This window comes from Rutidosis leptorrhynchoides, chromosome 2 (genome assembly GCF_046630445.1).
Source record: "Rutidosis leptorrhynchoides isolate AG116_Rl617_1_P2 chromosome 2, CSIRO_AGI_Rlap_v1, whole genome shotgun sequence".
In the NCBI taxonomy this organism is placed as follows: Eukaryota; Viridiplantae; Streptophyta; class Magnoliopsida; order Asterales; family Asteraceae; genus Rutidosis; species Rutidosis leptorrhynchoides.
Window position 1 is genome coordinate 591,649,695 of NC_092334.1, and position 6,407 is coordinate 591,656,101.

The window sequence follows — 6,407 nt, forward strand, 5'->3', positions numbered from 1 at the left end:
ATAACGGAAATATTAAGAACGTTAGTTAACGAAAGATACGAATTTAGATAACGAAAGATATTATCTAAAAATAAAAGACGGTGTTAAAAATAAATTTAACGAAAAAACGCGGGATTTTACACCATAACCATCTTCGTGCAACGCACGGGCAATGCACCTAGTAATAAGAGTAATAATAACTACGGAGTGTGTGTGTATGTGTGTGTGTATATATATATATATATATATATATATATATATATATATATATATATACGTTGTGTGTTACTAATAGTAATTCGGAGTAAAATATATTTGTATGTGTTTTAGTGTGCCTCCTGATCGAATATGTATATATATAAATATAATAATAATAATTTAAATAATATAATATAATAATATAACGCATAATAAACGTGTTAAAACACTGAAGCAGCCTCAATTTTTGGTATTTCATGCCGACGAATTACACGAAATGCGTAAAGGTTACAAATTCCGTGATCTTTTCTTGTACATAAGTGTCGACAATAAGAGAAATGAATTTTTAAAATTTTAAAAAAATCGTATTTCTTAAATACTTTAGGGGTATGTTATGTAACTTATAATTAATAATTTCTATCATGTCGCTTTCATGTAAATAGTAAATTAATTAATTTCGTTTCATTTACTATTTATATGAATAGTAAATGAATTAATTTCGATTCAACTATTTAAGTTACATTATTGTACGTTGTGCTTTACAGCTTGTACAACTTTGATTTAATTACGTTTCTTCTTATAAATTAAAAAAATTTACATCATAAAAATAAAACGATTATATACGTAAAATTTTAAATTTGAAATTACATCATTCAATAGTAAATTTTTATCATTTCGTATATAAATATTATTCGCATGTTTCCGTATATATATACTAGGGAGTTTTTGGTCGTTCATATGCACGGCCCATGAAGAGTTTTTGGTCGTGCATATATGCACGGCCCATGAACAAAAATATATGTCATCGATCTAGAAAATGGTTGTAGATTCGATCATCGGCTCGATAAGAAATACATAGTAGAATTTGTGGTTGTCAAGAAAAGATTGAGCAACGAAGATCGAGCAACTGTTTTTGGTTACTCACTTGTATACCTAAGAAAGAGAAGATAATATGATCAATCGAGTCTATATCATGTTATGTTTTTCAAATTTACAAGTTAAGATTTTATATGTGCAGGTATGGCTACATAATTTGACCGTGAATTGAAGCTTTTGCATAGACATGATTTGAAATAACACCAAAAATAAGCGTCGATAAATAGATATGGATTGATCTTCAAACTTCAAGTTTGAAACCTGAAAGAAGAAAAATGCAGATTCAACACCTCAATTAGCTTATCGGCTATAACACTTGGATAAACAGAGGCCTCTTCATGAATATGCACATGTCTCTCAAAATCATCAAGGTTTTCAAGAGTCAACTGCATATTGTTTTACACAAAATGGGTTGTACTATACAGGCTAAAAATTGCGTAGAATAAGTTAAAAGGGTCTACCTTGCTAACATGATGCTGTTGAAGCCGTAATTCACCAAGAGCATTTAAAACAAGCAACAAGACATTAATCCTAATTTGTTGCACCAACTTAATTGTAAGTTCATCATCAATGACTCGTCAATGCAGAATCTAATCATGACTTGTATCATCACCATCAACACCATTACTCCTCGTGTATATGCTCTCAACAGCTAAAGTCGAATCATCTTATATTTTGTACTTATTTATCCTGCCTCTATCAAATCTTTTCCTATCTACCAAAATCTTCACGACTTGCTTGAGCTCATTTATGTATTCAATCACGGCTCCAACCACCTATGCCAAATCAGCCTTTTAATTGATAATAACACAATACCAAAAACTTATTCAACAACAAAATACATTTCATCTGGACCGAACTACTCGAACATCACCGGTTTCATCAAAATGATAGTAGAAGGTTTTACACCAAGTTTCGTTAATTTTTAGTGTTGTATGTACCATACGTACTTTGAGCAACATAATTTAACATTATTTAACTTTACATTTAATTTAATACAATTGTAAAAGCTGTAAAGTATAAGGCATTGAGTACTAACAATTCTACAAACAAACACGATTCAAATTCATAAACAAATTGAGGGTATAAATAACATACCTTAGTAGGATTAGGGCTAAATTCTCAAAGCTTCCAACTTGCCGTTCAATTGTTGCCTTCAAACACAGTTCGAAACCACAAATTGTAAAATCACAAGAACTCAACATCAAATTAAGCTACTACGTATTCAACATCAACAAACGAAGTACATTCAATTCCAAATTCATCAAATGTGTATTGGTTGTTATACTACCCAAACTCCAATAATCAAAATAAAAGCTTCTATCAATAATAGAAAGACACATACAGACCTAAAGCAACTAAAAATTTAACATCCTACCAGAGTCGGTGACCATGAAATACCAAAAAGGTGACCTGAAAATACGTGAAAGAAGCATAAGCATCGTAGAAATCAAAATAAAAGCATAAAGCGAATGAAAAATCAATAGATGTAGCCTTTAGTAAATTAAACCCTAAAATCCATGACATTCAATAATTATGGATAGGTTCATAGCTTACCAATTTGTGATGTGAAACGAAATGAAGAAGACGAAATGAATGAGTACTGCGTAAAAAAACCGATCAAATTGATGAGTGAAGAATAAAAGAGATAGGATCAATAAAGGATATGAATGGAGATATGATCGATTGCTAAACACAACGTGGCAAAAGCCCAGTGCCAAAGACACATGTAAGGTAATAACAATGCGTGTGGACATGATAGTAGCTACGTGTAATTCTTTTTTTTTTTTTTTTTTTAACTGGATAATACCATATATCAGAAGAGACAAAAGATGTAGAGTGCCCTAGAAATATAAGGGAGAAAGCCTTTAATTTCACTGGACGAACAGGAAATTGACAAATGGCAAATGAACTATGGATGAATAGGCCAGTAAAATTACAATTATGGCCCTGCTACAGTAAAAAGGCCTTCCTTTTTATGGATAGGTAGATATATATTATATTTATATATATATATATACACACACACACAATTATATAATTATTACAAGTTATGACGTTCGTGAATCGTCGGACAAACAGGGTGGTCAACTGTTATATAAAAAACTCATTTACAAAAGTTTTAAAACTTGTCAAAATTCATTGCTTATCATGACGAAAATATTAAATCATATAGAGAATTGGTTTAAATAAGTCGAAATTTTCAGGGACATCACAAGTTAAGTCTTGTCGAAAGTCTATCCTAAGCCACTCGCAAAATAAAGATATTAACTTTGCTAGGTAATCACTTAAACCACGAGAAATTACAATCGAAAAATGGAAAGACAAACGTCGTCGATATGATTCCTAGTTGAGTTAACCCAAATAACCTCTATAATTATGATGTAAAATGTCACAATTACGAGAACCAGTATCTTCCTGATGCCACATCTATCGCCAATTACCACCAGAAACTCTATCGGATAAAAGGCAATTACCTTCCATAATATGACATAAGCATACCATCGCCCTTCTAGTTATCCTTCCATAAACGAATGGATTGGCCATTGCCCAATTTAACTCGAAGAACATTCCCCATAATAAGATCATCTCGCTTAGCCTTAAGAAATATAGAAACGATATTATGCCATATACTCGAAGTGCTATTCAAAATACCATCGAGACCTGCGTTAACACCATTGATTGCGCTAATAAGATATGCCCATATGAAAGTCGGATTGATAGCAATTCTCCAAACCCACTTAAACATAATCGCTAGGTTTCAAGCTCAAATACTATCGACCGCAAGACCTCCATGTTCGATCACAGCCAAAACTTGGTTCCATGAGACACATTGCATTTTTCTATTACCATCACCACTACCCTACAAAAAATGTGAACGAATGCTTTCTTAATCCTTCATTACGATTTTTGGACACTTAGATATCGAGAGAAAATTAATCCTCATCGATCCAAGCACATATTTAGACAACGTTAAAGGACCTCCAATGGAAACAGGGTTAGCTTTCCATTGGACATCCATTCGATCCGATCCATTTAAGTGAAAATGGATGATATAAATGGATAATAAACAAATACGGATATGGATTCTGTGAAAAAAATAATGGATCATGTATGAATGACAATTTATCATCCACTGATATATCAATTTATCACCTGAAATACATATATACATATAAATATAGGGGCATGATCAATGGGGAAGTAACCAATCGGGGGGAAGAAAAAAAAATTCGTTATTTTTGAAAAAAAAATTCATACATCAAGATCACACGAAAATATGAACATTTAAAAAAGACACTTCGTGATGAATGTTATTATTTAGGCGGGAAAACGATCGACAAAAATAACATTCAAGATAATATTGATCGTGAAGAATGTTAACGTTTTTTTTTCTTCATGTTTTGTGAAGTAAAATTTAGCCCGATTTAGAGTTTGGGGTTTAGGGTTTGGGGTTTTGGGTTTAGTCCCTAACCCAAAACCTCAAACCGGGACTAAACCCAAAACCCCAAACCCTAAACCCTAAACTCTAAACCGTTCTTGTTAAAAACTCAATCTAAACCCTAAATCTAAACCCTAAACCCTAATATCTAAACCCTATAAACCCTAATATCTAAACTCTAATATCTAAAACCTCAACATACGCTCGAAAAACACGATAATTGTTATATATTACTTCTTCGAGCGTTTTCCCGCCAAATAAAAACATTTATCACAAAGTGACTTTATTAAATGTTCATATTTTCATCCAATCTATAATGTTCGTGAACAAAGTTTTTTCAAAAAATGAAAAAAAATAATAAATTTGCTTCCCCCCGTTTCCTCCCGATTGGTTACTTCCCCCTTGATCCTACCACTATAAATATATAAATTTTTACTATATAAATGTAAATATCCTTATACATATTACATATTTACATATACATTATATATCAAAATGTTATTATCAAAATGTTATTGAGTATATTGATCGTTAAAAAAACAACTATGGGTGAGTATACTAACAATTGAAATTAGCTCAAACCATGTGTGAGTATAATAACAATTCTAATTAGCTCAAATCATGTATAACTTGTAGTGACCCGAACTTTTTCATATTTATATATATTAAATGAAATTGATATTTACATGATTAAATATTTCCAACATGTTAAGCAATCAAACTTGTTAAGACTTGATTATTTGAAATGAGTGTCATGTAGACAATTGACCACCCAAGTTGATCGGCGATTCACGAACGTTAAAACTTGTAAAAACTATATGATGATATATATATATATATATGGATATATATCTATATAGTTAACATGATATTATGATAAGTAAGTATATCACTAGGTATATTAACAATGAGTTATATACATAAAAATGAGACTACTAAGTTAAGTGTAACACCCGAATATTTTATACGCGAGAAATGGATATATACATATATATATGTATATACATGGGCATGGAGATATTAAAGTATGTATAGATATACCTTTATGGTTTGGGTTGCGTGAAAATGCACGTATATATATTAGAACGAGAAGTACGCGGAGTACTTAGTGTACATTGCATGTATGTATAAGTGTATATATATGGGTAAAAGGTGATGGATACGCATGCATGTAAGGGTTGTTGGTTTAGGTTCACTTTGGGGTTTCCTAGAAGGGTTTACTTGCGTTAACAAGTCGGGATTAGAGCGTACGAGTGGAACAATGAGACAAGGGTTCGTTTAGACAAAAATGGTAGCAAAACAGCTTATTGTCGCGCCGCGACAGAGGCCGTCGCGCCGCGAGAAACCAAGCAAAGATGGGACAGAAGAGGGCTCAAACAGAAGTACCAGTTGCAGTACATTGTCGCGCCGCGACAATTAGGGCCGCGCCGCGACCAGTCTGGGTTCAGACCTGATTTCCAGCTTTTAAAAGGGTGTGTTCAGGGGTAAATCCATCTTTTCACGTGTGGATCAGATTATAGACTCAAACCTCATCCACTCATCTCATTTAATCATTTTCTTTTTCATTTTTCCTTCCACTTTTCTCTCAAAACATAAAACCTCATTTGATTCAAAGTGTGATTTGGAAGGAAAGAAGTGGGATTCAATCTTTGGCGTAGTTGGAAAGTGTGTTCTCCTCGTTCTTGGCTACGTGGTGATACTAGTGGTAAGCTCTAACTCCGAAATTCGTTTTTGTGTTCATCATTCAATTTTAGGGCTTTTGATTGTATGATTCTTAGATGAAACCCATTTAGTTGTTAATTGGAGATTAACACCAATACTCGGGTTTATTGTGATTATTGGCGGGTTTTGGGTTTGGTGTGCAAGTTTGAGTTTAAAGGACTTGTTAATGGTGTTTAATCACTAGTGTTAG

At 32.5% G+C, this 6,407-nt stretch overlaps 1 long non-coding RNA gene across 1 annotated transcript; it reads right to left on the reverse strand.

Moving 5' to 3' along the window:
* Positions 1-873: 873 nt before the first annotated feature.
* On the reverse strand, positions 874-2,396 carry LOC139893338 (uncharacterized). Its single transcript, XR_011774479.1, has 3 exons — positions 2,152-2,396; positions 1,515-1,829; positions 874-1,314 (listed from the first exon to the last, which is right to left on the reverse strand). It is a non-coding gene; the product is annotated as an uncharacterized lncRNA (long non-coding RNA).
* Positions 2,397-6,407: the final 4,011 nt, after the last annotated feature.